The sequence below is a fragment of the Denticeps clupeoides genome, chromosome 2 (genome assembly GCF_900700375.1).
Source record: "Denticeps clupeoides chromosome 2, fDenClu1.1, whole genome shotgun sequence".
In the NCBI taxonomy this organism is placed as follows: Eukaryota; Metazoa; Chordata; class Actinopteri; order Clupeiformes; family Denticipitidae; genus Denticeps; species Denticeps clupeoides.
This window is the reverse complement of record NC_041708.1, coordinates 5,226,243-5,239,496: the sequence shown is the minus strand read 5'-3', so window position 1 is coordinate 5,239,496 and position 13,254 is coordinate 5,226,243. Positions and strand designations below refer to the sequence as shown.

Below are 13,254 nucleotides of genomic sequence, written 5' to 3'. Positions count from 1 at the left end.
TTAGCATTTACGGCGACACACAGCGAAATGGCCCGTAGTTTTGGAAAGAGACAGTATTAGGGTACACCTAAGATCTATATATAAGCACAAAAATTAATAATATATTGTGATATATTCCTCTTTCGACTACAGCAGATCATCCTCCTCTATCTACAATGTCTTCTGTCACGCTGACCTCCTTCAGCACATCCATAAGCCTTCTTTTGGCTTTCCTCTCCTCCTCTAGCCTGTAGGTTGCAACCGCTACCTAATGCTCCTGAAATACCCAGCACCTTCCACACGCACTGCCCCGCTAATGTGGTCATTTCTGATCCTGAAAATGTGAACAGAAATAAAACAGACTGTACGTGGTTCGAATTATGAACCACGCGTCTCAAAAAAAAAAAAAAAACACAATTCAAGGCGTGGACACTGGAAAATCAGCGTAGCTTCAAAGAAACTGAAAATGCATTCATCTTTTGAAGCAAGGAGTATTCAAGTCTTCTCGGAACCACAGACGAGAATCGGTGTTTAAGTGTCGTATTGATTTCGGCAAACTATCCGTTATCTGACTGACACAAATCAATCAGCGTTACTTTGTAAAGCACTTTTTTTTGCAATGGTGGTTGGCATGACGCCCTTAATGTAAAGCAGATGCCGTAGCCTGTAAGCCTGGGGCGTCCTTGAGAAATGTAGATCCCACCCTCTTCTTGGCCAACAGCGGTCAATAACAACAATATATTAAAATATATAGCCTTATAAAATATATAAAGAATCCGAGATCAATCGACACCCATGGGAGAATGTGTTTGTTATGATACAACCTCATGACTGATCTTGAAACTGTGCACCATAAAATATATATATATATATATAAAATAACAAGAAGAATCTAATCCAACCTCTTTCTTGTACAGTCAAAACCTCAAGTGCTACCTGAGCCTCTGCTCCTTTTGCACTCTAATGAATGTATAAATCCTGAGAGCTCAGTGGGACTAGTTAAACTCACATTAAGAATTCAGCCAGGACAGCTCACATGTTCGCATTTGGGGTAAATTCAACTGTCAATTTACAACAGGTAAAAAAAAGAAAAAGAAAGTCACATGACAGTCACATGAGCAGATACAACAGGCTAAGGAGATGTTGATTTCTATCACATTTTGGTCTGATATTGCCACACTGAAATCAAATACACTAAAGATAATAAACAGCTTATTAACATACTCTGCTCAAAAAAATAAGACATCCTAGATCTGAATGAATTAAATATTCTTATTAAATATTTTGTTCTTTACATAGTTCAACATGCTGACAACAAAATCACAAAAAAAAGTATTGATCGAATACTCAAAATGAAAGTGAAAAAACACTTTAAAACAAGTCCAAATGAGACAAAATGAGTAGTGTGTGTGGCCTCCACGTGCCTGTATGACCTCCCTACAACACCTGGACGTGCTCCTGATGAGGTGGGGGATGGTCTCCTGAGGCATCTCCTCCCAGATCAGACCTGGACTAAAGCATCCTCCTGGACAGTCTGTGGTGCAACATGACGTTGGTGGATGGAGCGAGACATGGTGTCCCAGGTCTGGGTAACTCATGGGCCAGTCCATAGCTACAATGCCTTCGTCTTGCAGGAACTGCTGACACACTCCAGGGCCAACCGCACCAGCATATGGTCTCTCAAGGGGTCTGAGGATCTCATCTCGGCACCTAATGGCAGTCAGGCTACCTCTGGTGAGCACATGCATCGCCCCAAAGAAATGCCACCCCACACCATTACTGACCCACTGCCAAACCGGTCATGCTGGAGGATGTTGCAGGCAGCAGAACGTTCTCCACGGCGTCTCCAGACGCTGTCACATGTTCCCAGTGAGAACCTGCTCTCATCTGTGAAGAGCACAGGGTGCCAGTGGCGAATTTGCCAATCTTGGTGTTCTCCGGCAAATGGCAAACATGCTTTAATAGTGGGCTGTAAGCACAACCCCCACCTGTGGACGTCGGGCCCTCATACCACCATCATGGAGCCTGTTTCTGACTGTATAAGAAGACACCTGCACATTTGTGGCCTGCTGGAGGTCATTTTGCAGGGCTCTGGCAGCGCTCCTCCTGTTCCTCCTTGCACAAAGGTGGAGGTAGCGGTCCTGCTGCTGGGTTGTTACCCTCCTCCACGTCTCCTGATGTACTGGCCTGTGTCCTGGTGGCGCCTCCATGCTCTGCACACTACACAACTAATTTTTTTGAGTGCACTAACAGACACAGCTTCTTGCCACAGCTCGCATTGATGTGCCATCCTGGATGAGCCGCACTACCTGAGCCACTTGTGTGGGTTGTAGACTCCGTCTCATGCTACCACTACGGTGGCCACTCCGCCAGCATTTAAAAGTGACCAAACCATCAGCCAGAAAGTATAGGAACTGAGAAGTGGTCTGTGGTCACCACCCACCAACCACCTTTATTGCTTATTGCCGTTAAATTTCCACATGTTGTCTATTCCATTGGCACAACAGCATGTCAATCAGAGTTACTCCCTAAGTGGACAGTTTGAATCCACTGACTTGGAGTTTCATTGTGGTGTTTAAGTGTTCCCATTAAAAAATACCTGCATATCATGAATATAAATAGTCATTTTGAGAGTTTTCCATACTCGTGTTGATAATCTTGGCACAACTACTAAACACAGAATCTTGGCACAACAACTAAACACAGAAGACTGGCGGGTTGGAAGGATGGATGGGTGGATGGCTGAAGCCGGGACTGTTATCGGCCAGCCCGATGTCCCCTCTAGCACCAGCACGCCTCTGATTCGCAGCAGATGGCTGCGTTTGCACCAGTTTGTGTAAAATTGAAAAAAAAAATTAAAAAACGCACGGCCAGACAAACAGAAATTTCCATTTTGGGAAAATGGCCAGAGCCCCTGAAAGTTATACTGATGGCGAAACGGTCACAGCCAACAGTTTAACTTCCCAAACACGTAGGGGTGATGTGTTGGGCTCCCCCATAAACGACAAATTATAAATTCAACTTCGCATCCCATTACAGCTACATTGCACAATATCTTTCACATTAATTGATCTGTAAATAACATATGATGGGGGAAGGGGTCAAAAGGTCCCCACACAGCAGCCCGTGATCTCTCCCTGACTGCAGCACTTCATAAAAAGCACATAAACATACGCTGATGAACAGAGTTATGGCCGGGGGTAATTAAATTCGGTGGAAACAATTAAACGGTTGTTTGTGATGAGCATAATTAGGAGGTTTTAGGGGTTTGACGATCCTCCAATTCAATTTGGTCCAGATCTATTGAAAAATAGCTGCTGATCACAGGTGTCTACGTAACGCCCTCAGAAAAACTGGGCCGCATTTCAGGTTTATTCACTGATTGCATTTTGAAGCTCATGGTTTCCAGTTTCAGGATGACTATTATGTTTCAAAAAAATCTTTTTCTATGAGCACTTATATGAGCACCAAAGATTAAATAACACCATACCAAGGCCACATCAGGAAGAATTTGGTTAAATATTTGTCATATTTCAACACTCTATGACAATATGAGCGGCCCAATTATGACAACCTTAATTAAATCTGTACATACACATCAATTGAATCACCGCAGCTTGGAATGAGGATTCATGCAGATGAAACACATGTAATTAAATAAAGTGTCTAAATTAAAGATAAAGTAATAGTAATAATAAAAAGCAATATCTCGACTGCCTGTTGAGCGTGTTTAAAAATGCTGACTTGGCCCCAGGGGGCCGTTAAACGTAAGAAGCTCAACCTGCGAAACGGAACATCCCACGATGCCATTTTACCGTCGGTCTGAGCGATATGAGTTGGCCTGCTTTCCCCAGGAGCGCTCCGCTCCTGCTGCTTCTTCACTTGCTAAAAAAAAACTGCATGTAACGCCCCGCCCCATTTTGAACAGGGTGCAATGGGCTGGTGGTGGGCGGGCGGTTGCCAGGTGCGTGACGGAACATCTGCACAGACGTTTTCACAGCACCGGCAGCAGGTTGCACATCTGGGCTTCGCTGCAAGGCAAGGGCGAAGATGAGCGTTCTTTTCGAACCCATTTTTCTGGGATTATTTCAGAAGACTTCTTTTGATGAGTGGTAGGGTGGTAGTTGCCTAGTGGGTAACACACTCGCCTATGAACCAGAAGACCCAGGTTCAAATCCCACTTACTACCATCGTGTCCCTGAGCAAGACACTTAACCCTGAGTGTCTCCGGGGGGGGACTGTCCCTGTAACTACTGATTGTAAGTCGCTCTGAATAAGGGCGTCTGATAAATGCTCTAAATGTAAATGTAAAGCTTCAGGGGTTTAGGGTAGCTCTTTGGAAGCTTCAGGGGTTTCGGGCAGCAGCAGAAGGTGCATCCGTGATGGTTTCCCACCCAAGGGGAAAAGGGGCAGGAACGAGTCTGGGGACGATGGTGGCGACGAGCGTGCGGTGGCCACGTTTCTTTTCTGGGGGACGTCGTATCAAAATAAAAATGAAGGTAAAAGAAGGTCCTTACCTGTTCTACGGTCTGCGACCACGTGACACCGGCTTGCGGCGACATGTTCAGCGCGTATTCCTCCGCGGGGAACTCCGGCGGACGCGTCAGGCAAAGTTGTCCCCGGCGGTCGGTTAGGGTCCGTACGGGTGGGAGCGAGACGGGGGACGGGGCCGGGAGCCCGCTGCGGGTCCGGCTGGAGCGCAGGAAAGACGCCAGCGCCTCCCTCCAAGCGTCGAGCGCGGCACATGCGCGCGGGGGGGGGGGACGCGCGCGCGCGCGCACGCACGCACGCACGCACGCACGCTGCGCGACTTATTTACTCTTTTCCCCCCCATATTCATTCAGAATGAGACTTTTTCTATTTTCGTGGCAATATATATATAAAAAAATGTTCCAGGCAGAGTTTCCGCCCAAAGCACCACGGTATCTCAGAAAATGATAATACTGTGAAGAAGGAAAAAAAATCATTCCGAAAGTTGGGCTTTTGGCCTTTTCGTTTTGACCTTTTGTCAAATGTTCTATTCTAATAAGATGTGACGATGGATTTCTGGTTTTCATTAACTACAGTGGTGTGAAAAACTATTTGCCCCCTTCCTGATTTCTTATTCTTTTGCATGTTTGTCACACTTAAATGTTTCTGCTCATCAAAAACTGTTAACCATTAGTCGAAGATAACATAGTTGAACACAAAATGATGGTTTACGTTATTAAGGGAGAAAAAAACTGTGTGAAAAAGTGATTGCCCCCCTTAACTGTGGTAAAGAACTTAACTGTGGTTTATCAGACCTGAGTTGAATTTCTGTAGTCACCCCCCAGGCCTGATTACTGCCACACCGGTTTCAATCAAGAAATCACTTAAATAGGAGCTACCTGACACAGAGAAGTAGACCAAAGGCAACTCAAAAGCTAGACATCATGCCAAGATCCAAAGAGATTCAGGAACAAATGAGAACAAACGTAATTGAGATCTATCAGTCTGGTAAAGGTTATAAAGCCATTTCTAACGCGTTGGGACTCCAGCGAACCACAGTGAGAGCCATTATCCACAAATGGCAAAAACATGGAACAGTGGTGAACCTTCCCAGGAGTGGCCGGCCAACCAAAGTTCCCCCAAGAGCGCAGAGACAACTCATCTGAGAGGCCACAAAAGACCCCAGGACAACATCTGAAGAGCTGCAGGCCTCACTTGCCTCAACTAAGGTCAGTGTTCACGACTCCACCATAAGAAAGAGACTGGGCAAAAATGACCTGCATGGCAGATTTCCAAGGTGAAATCACTTTTAAGCATAAAGAACGTTAAGGCTCGTCTCAATTTTGCTAAAAAAACATCTCAATGATTGCCAAGACTTTTGGGAAAATACTTTGTGGACCGACGAGACAAAAGTTGAACTTTTTGGAAGGTGCGTGTCCCGTTACATCTGGCATAAAAGTAACACAGCATTTCAGAAAAAGAACATCATACCATCATAGAACATCAATATGGTGGTGGTAGTGTGATGGTCTGGGGTTGTTTTGCTGCTTCAGGACCTAGAAGGCTTGCTGTGATAGATGTAACCATGAAATCCTGAGGGAGAATGTCCGGAAATCTGTTCGTCAACTCAAGCTGAAGCGATCTTGGGTGCTGCAGCAGGACAATGACCCAAAACACACCAGCAAATCCACCTCTGAATGGCTGAAGAAAAACAAAATGAAGACTTTGGAGTGGCCTAGTCAAAGTCCTGACCTGAATCCTATTGAGATGTTGTGGCATGACCTTAAAAAGGCGGTTCATGCTAGAAAACCCTCAAATAAACCTGAATTACAACAATTCTGCAAAGATGAGTGGGCCAAAATTCCTCCAGAGCGCTGTAAAAGACTCGTTGCAAGTTATCGCAAACGCTTGATTGCAGTTATTACTGCTAAGGGTGGCCCAACCAGTTATTAGGTTCAGGGGGCAATTACTTTTTCACACAGGGCCATGTAGGTTTGGATTTTTTTCTCCCTAAATATTAATAATCATTTAAAAACTGCATTTTGTGTTTACTCGTGTTAACTTTGACTAATAGTTAAATGTGTTTGATGATCAGAAACATTTTGTGTGACAAACATGCAAAAAAATAAGAAATCATGGAAGGGGGCAAATACCACTGTATCAGCCATGATGTTTCATCCACTTATGGGTTCAGTGCATCATTTGGTTGGTTTATTTTTTTTTTTTTTATGAGCTAATTGCATCTTGAGGGGATCACACAAAGTGAACACAGAACACTGATCCAGTGTTCTGTGAGAGAAGGCACCCCCTTTCCCACCTCAGCACCTCCGGGTGATGGGCCGACAACGCCTAGAATAAAGCCCATTTGCAGGAAGTGGGATCTGACCACGACCTGATGAGGGATCCAGGGGGCTGGATGATCCGAAGCTCCAGTTTCCAGCGTAGGTGGACATGCTGGGAGACGTCAGACATCACTGAACTCACAACCACGATCAGACCAGATATCCATCCAGATATCCATTCAGAAATTCTGCCCGACCCATTAATAAATGCAAACCAATGCAAACCTTCTTCAGCCTGCTACTATCAGGGAGGAGACTGAGGAGTCTCCAGGCCAGGTCCAGCAGACTGAAGGACAGCTTCACCCATCAGGCTGTCAGGAAACTCAACTCCCTCCCAGCTCTGCCCCCACTCCCCTCACTCCCCTCTTCTGCCCCACAAACTTTCTGAACCCTAACACACACAAACTGACCATGCACCAGTCACTCTGTGCAGCTTTGGTCTGCCAACTACCTCACTTGTCACTTTGTCACTTTAAACTTACCTCTTTTGCATTACATGGTTTTGCACTCTCCACCATGTGCCCTTATTTGTATATGGTGTTTTTAAAATTGTATATTGTGTTTTTTAAAATTGTATTTATACCTTTGTATTCAATGTTACTTGTAAGCACCATGGGTCTGAGAGTAACGTAATTTCAATTCTCTGTATGTCCTGTACATGTGGCAGAATTGACAATAAAGCTGACTTTGACTCTGACTAAATCTTTTATATGTCTTCTGTAATAATGTGTTTTACATTTTGGACCAAAAAATACAGTATTTCTTGTAAATGAAGAACCCAAATACCCTTCATACAGCGCATTATGTGGGCCACAAACAGTAAAAAATGGAGTGTGAATATTTCAGATTTCAGTATTTTAACGTCTACTACTCCCGTCTACTGGGTGTATTATAGTTTCACTGGTGTCAAGTGAAGACATATTGGCAGCATTTACATGTTGGTGTAACGATGTGGTCAAGCAGCTACATGCTACACAATGTAAGTTTGATCGCAGGCATTTAGTAATAAAGCATCAAATGACTAATATTAAGAAAATAACACTTTAGAACGTTATTATTAAACTAAATTTGGAGTAAAAAGTAACTCTCTACAGTGTAATCATATTAATCTAACAGTGTGAATAAACCTCAGTGTTAAATATTTTTACACATTTCATTGTTAATTTTAACGATAAATTGAGTAGAATTAACTCTGACCAACAAGGGCCAATTTGAGTGGGACCAAACTGAGTTAAAATCAACTAAGCGTAAAATTGCCACTCAGTTTTTTAGATTTCCATCCCTTCAATTATCTGACACTCCCATTCTGTGGTTACTATAACATGGGCCTATATGGGACCCACTGACCAAGTGCTGGGCTCGTCTGACCATTAATATCATACTACTGGTCACAACTGAAAGGTGTTGCCTAGCAACGTAAACATTTAAATTATGTCACACTGTCTCAACAGCCATTCATAAATACCAAGAGTTTTATAAGAACAAGGTCAAGCTTTACCACTTGATGTCTGCACTGATAGAGCAGCTCCTTTAGTTATTGCTAACATGTCATCCATTGCAACCATAAAAGAATGTAATAAAGTAAGAGGGATGAGACAGGGTGTTGTGTTATGGGAGCGGGGAGCGATTCCGGATTTCGCTTTTTCAGGTTCAGAAAGTGAAAAATCCCATCTAAATTTGCTCGGTGTGTCCATGTGTGAGTATTACAATATTACTGCATTATCTGGAGTGTCCCTTGTTTCACGAAATGAAAGAAGTCACCCAAGACTGTGAAATTTGGTGACGCGCTGAACCTTCTACGCAGATTAAAATAGTCACAGGCGCGCAAAAGCCCATCGGAAGGGGACGCGGCGCAGGCGGCAATATCTAGATTGAAGAGCGCGGCCACAGTCGGGCGTAGGCGCGCTTTTGACAAGATTGCGCTTCCACGTGCGATGAAGACTTTAGGCCCCGGTTTATAGGATTTCGTTCCGGACGACGGAGCCTGTTCTACTCGGCTGCGTTTTATGCAGTTTGCAAACATCATTTAGTCCGGCAATTTCTGTGCTAGTCTGAGCAGAACCGATGATTTCGGTCTCCCAACGCCTTATCTTTTCAGAGCCGTAATGAAAAAGTAACCACTGTACAGAAACAGCCATCTTCTTCAATCTTTCAAGGTGCGGGGTGGGGGATAAAAGGTTACCACGTCCCCTTTGCTATTAGCTCGCAAATGAATTCCTCTTTATCCCCAACGGAAGCTAATTCCATCAGTGTACTCTAATCAACCCACGCGCTGTAACAGCACCACACGCGCAAATTAAATATTTCCGCATTTCCAGGTTACTGGGGCCAAATTATAAAGTTAATTAAACACCCAATTTTATGCAATGACTGCTTGGTGAGCGTTCCTTGTTTTTTTAATATGTATTTCACTGTGCGTTCTGTGTCCTTGTTTAAATAATACTTTTTATATTTCCTCATAATGTTAGACTAGCTGCAACGTTACCACCGCATCTTGAACGGTTCAGAAGCTACAGAGCAAGTTTAAGCGGAAAATGACAGTAATGACTTGAATCAGTCAGCGCTGCAGAACTCTCCTCACCATTACAATGTATTCTCAGAAGTCTCAGAACATTTCGGTGTTGTGTCTGGGGATAAAGCCGTAAAAACACGGCGTATCCATTCAAATGGAGCCGAAATCCTTTGCCAACGGTGGCATCGTCATCCATGGCGCATCGCATTCTTTTCAGAGAGGAGGATACTTCACAAGCAGGAAAAAGAAAAAGATATTGGAGTTGCGCTACAAAGGCGGGAAAATAACAGAACCCGAAATCCTTCAGAAGCTGAAAATGGAACGGCCCTCTATCACTGCCTTGCTAACTCTCTCATTGTCACCCCGACACAAAAGACCTTTTGTCATGACTCCTTTTGGCATTACTGCAGGATGCCAGTCTCTCTCGCTCTCGCTCTCGCTCTCTCTCTCTCTCTCGGCAGCAGCTGATCCACTGGGTACCAGTCAGATGATGTTCGGTCTCAATGTTAGTTGCAGAAATAAGCCGTCCGCACCACTCTTTACTGCAAGCCTGTCCGACTCGTTCACCCTCTTCCTAAGAGGACAGACACACTGTAACAAATCAAATCAAATTCAAATTCAAATTTTATTTGTCACATACACAGTCATACAAGGCTTTAGCGACTGCTATAGACCACAGTATTGCAAATATTTGCAAGCATACAGCAAACCAGTATGCAAATATTGCAAACATAACCAAATATTACACTTTTTTGTTTTTAACATAATGTGTAAAGTGAAAGTAAAGCAAAATAAAAGGAAAAAATTTGTGCAAGATTCTAGGGGGACTGAGTTATGTCCTACTCAAGTCAACTCAAGTCAACTTTATTGTCAATTCTGCCACATGTACAGGACATGCAGAGAATTGAAATTACGTTACTCTCTGACCCATACAAGTAACATTAAATACAAAAACAGTAACGAATACAGAGTATAAATACAATTTAAAAAGAAAGGCACAATATACAATTTTAAAAACACCATATACAAATAAGGGCACATGGTGGAGAGTGCAACATCAGGAGAGTGCAAAAACCAATAGTGCAACAGAGTTTAAGTTTAAAGTGACGAAGTGAAAGTGAGGTAGATGGCAGACCAGAGCTGCACAGAGTGACTGGTGCATGGTCAGTTTGTGTGATTTAGAGTTCAGAAAGTTTGTGGAGCAGAAGAGGGGAGTGAGGGGAGTGGGGGCAGAGCCGGGAGGGAGTTGAGTTTCCTCAACTCCCTATGTAGTGTTGTTGTGGTTGAGAGCTCGCCGAGCGGGATCAGAGTGGGATCAGCGTTATCTACTGTAGCATCAGGACCATATCCACGTTGAAGTATAGGCACATTTTAACTAAAAAATCGTAGAGTGTAGTTAGTTTAGGCCACGTGGCTGCAACGTGGCCTCACACCTCAGAGGAGTTCAAATCCCGGCTCAGACCTTGTGTGTTTGCATGCTCTCCCCAGGCACAAGTTTCCTCTGGGTGCTCTGGTTTCCTCCCGCCATCCAAAAGCATGTACACTGCCAACTCTGAATTGTCCATAGCTGTGAGTGTCTTAATCGGTAATGTAATGATGTAATTAAGCATTCAAGCACTTAACAGGAAAATTCACTGGAATGAAGAAGTGTGCTCATAAAGCGCTTTTCTGAAGTGACTGTCTAGACAGTTAACGGTGCGGCTACAAATTGCATGAATTTATTTTTTTAAAAGTGAAACATGAAGGGAGTTTAAATTTCATCTGAGTTGGTGGAACTCGGGGGGTTTTGGTTATTGGTCTTGTTTTTTTTCTGTTTCAGGTCGTGTGTGCAGAGCACGGGTCCCCGTGTGTGTTGACGTTCTTGTTCCCCGTTTTTTGTTCCCCCTTTTCCCAAAGCTGATTCCTTTATGTTTGTCCAGTTTAAAATAAACAAAGATTTGGTGGACCCAGAAAATTTCACTCATATATCTGATCAGGCCTGATCAGCATTTAAGATTCTTCATATTAATAAAGAAATTACCTTTACCCCTCGTGCCGCAGCGCTATAAAGACCCGAGGCGGAGAGCTTACGTGGAAGATTCTTTCACAGATCCTGAGGTTAACCTAATCCCACGCGGGATCGTTTTCACATCAGATGAGGTTACAGTCAGTGGAAGACGCGCAATACGATGTGACAGCCAAGAATGGACGTAGCCAGGGTGGAATCAACAGGTTAACCAATATCCCTAAACAATAAACCAATCGAATCAGTGTGAAATGTTAATAAGTCATTTCATCAGCAATGCATGAAAATATTTAGATTGGCCTGATTGCAAACGGTGAAAAAAAAATTCTGGAATGTTCATTCGTATTCATAATTTTCCACAGATGGAAGGGAATTCAGTGCTAAATACTGTACTGTCCAATGAGTCTCGGTTTGGGGAAAAGTGTGCAGACCCATCAGTTTAGATTACTTGCCTTCCCATCACCAACCTGTCACAGACAGGCATCTAACAGAATAAATAAGCGCGTAGGCCTACATAAGCAGAACGCAGAGCGGTAGTCTGGCTTAGCCGTGGCGGAATTAATGCAAAAAGGTCACGTCCGGCTTTTCAGGAAAGAGACAGTTTTTGGCTGACAGAAGGAAACGAGTAAGCCTCGACGTAAAGGCTTCCCATTGTCTCAGGGTTTAGGACACAACGAGAACTTCAGCACTTCCTAATGATATATCTTTTTTTTTTTTAAATACATGGGTCTTAGTGAATAGCCAGTGCTGATTGGCTGGAAGTTGGGTGTTCATTAGTAGTCATGTCAAGAGCAGTCAAGTTTAAAATCACCCTTCTAAATTCATGCAGGAGTCAAGAAAATGAGGCATGCGCATGACGTAACCATAGCAACATGAAACAGAGGTAGGGCCACATCTAGAACAGAGGATTTGGTTACTGTTAGTTTATTATTTGAAACAGTTTTGTCAGTACTGTGGCAGCGCAGGGTAGGACACAGTTGCTTGAGCCCAAATAAATGGGGATTTACTACAAAATAACATGAAAAATAACATGCAGCACCAGGTTCGGGAGAAACATTATTTCATTTAGCTATTTACTATATACTTCAATAAAGCTCAAAACACATGGAAACAAAGCATAAAAAACAATGACTGTCACAGTCACAGTGACAAAAAAAATCCAAGACACAAATCCCAGTCCGGAGTACCAGAAAAGGTCAGGATCATGACAAGTTGTCACGGCCAACATATCACCTCCAGCCCCCCAGAGGGAGCAAGATCAGCCAGGGAGATGAGTTGGCCTCATCACAATGGGGACGACAAGGAATACAGAGAACTACCAGGGACTTTGTGAATTGGTGCCAGAAGAACTACTTCCAGATCAACACTGGAAAGACCAAGGAGCTGGTGGTAGACTTCCACAGGAACAAACATCCTCCAATACAACCACTGAACCTATATTGTATGGACATTGAGGCTGTGGAGAGCTACAGGTCCCTTGATGTTCATCTGAACATTAAACTGGAATGGACTCACTACTCTGATGCCCTCCACAGGAAAGGGCAGAGCAGGCTGTACTTGCTGCAGAGGCTCAGGTCTTTTGGGGTAAAGGGTCCCCTCTTGAAGACCTTTTATGTCTCTGTGGGATCTTTTATCTTTTATGGTGTGGTCTGCTGGGGAGGTAGCATCTCTGCTGGGGATAGGAAGAAACTGAACAGGCTGATATTCTAGGCCGGGCAGTGGTGGCCTAGCGGTTAAGGAAGCGACCCCTGTAATCAGAAGGTTGCCGGTTCAAATCCCGATCCGCCAAGGTGCCACTGAGGTGCCACTGAGCAAAGCACCATCCCCACACACTGTCATGGCTGCCCACTGCTCACTCAGGGTGATGGGTTAAATGCAGAGGACAAATTTCATTGTGTGCACTGTGCGCACTGTGTGCTGTGCTGCTGTGTATCACAATGACAGTC

General features: G+C 44.0%; 1 protein-coding gene across 2 annotated transcripts in view; it reads right to left on the bottom strand.

The window, feature by feature from the left end:
- pcdh15b (protocadherin-related 15b) overlaps positions 1 to 4,681 on the bottom strand; it is a 209,906-nt gene extending 205,225 nt beyond the window's left edge. For both annotated transcript variants that reach the window (XM_028964715.1, XM_028964706.1), the window contains exon 1: positions 4,497 to 4,681. The gene's annotated coding sequence lies outside the window, so the exon portion shown is untranslated. The remainder of the gene's footprint in view (positions 1 to 4,496) is intronic.
- Positions 4,682 to 13,254: the final 8,573 nt, after the last annotated feature.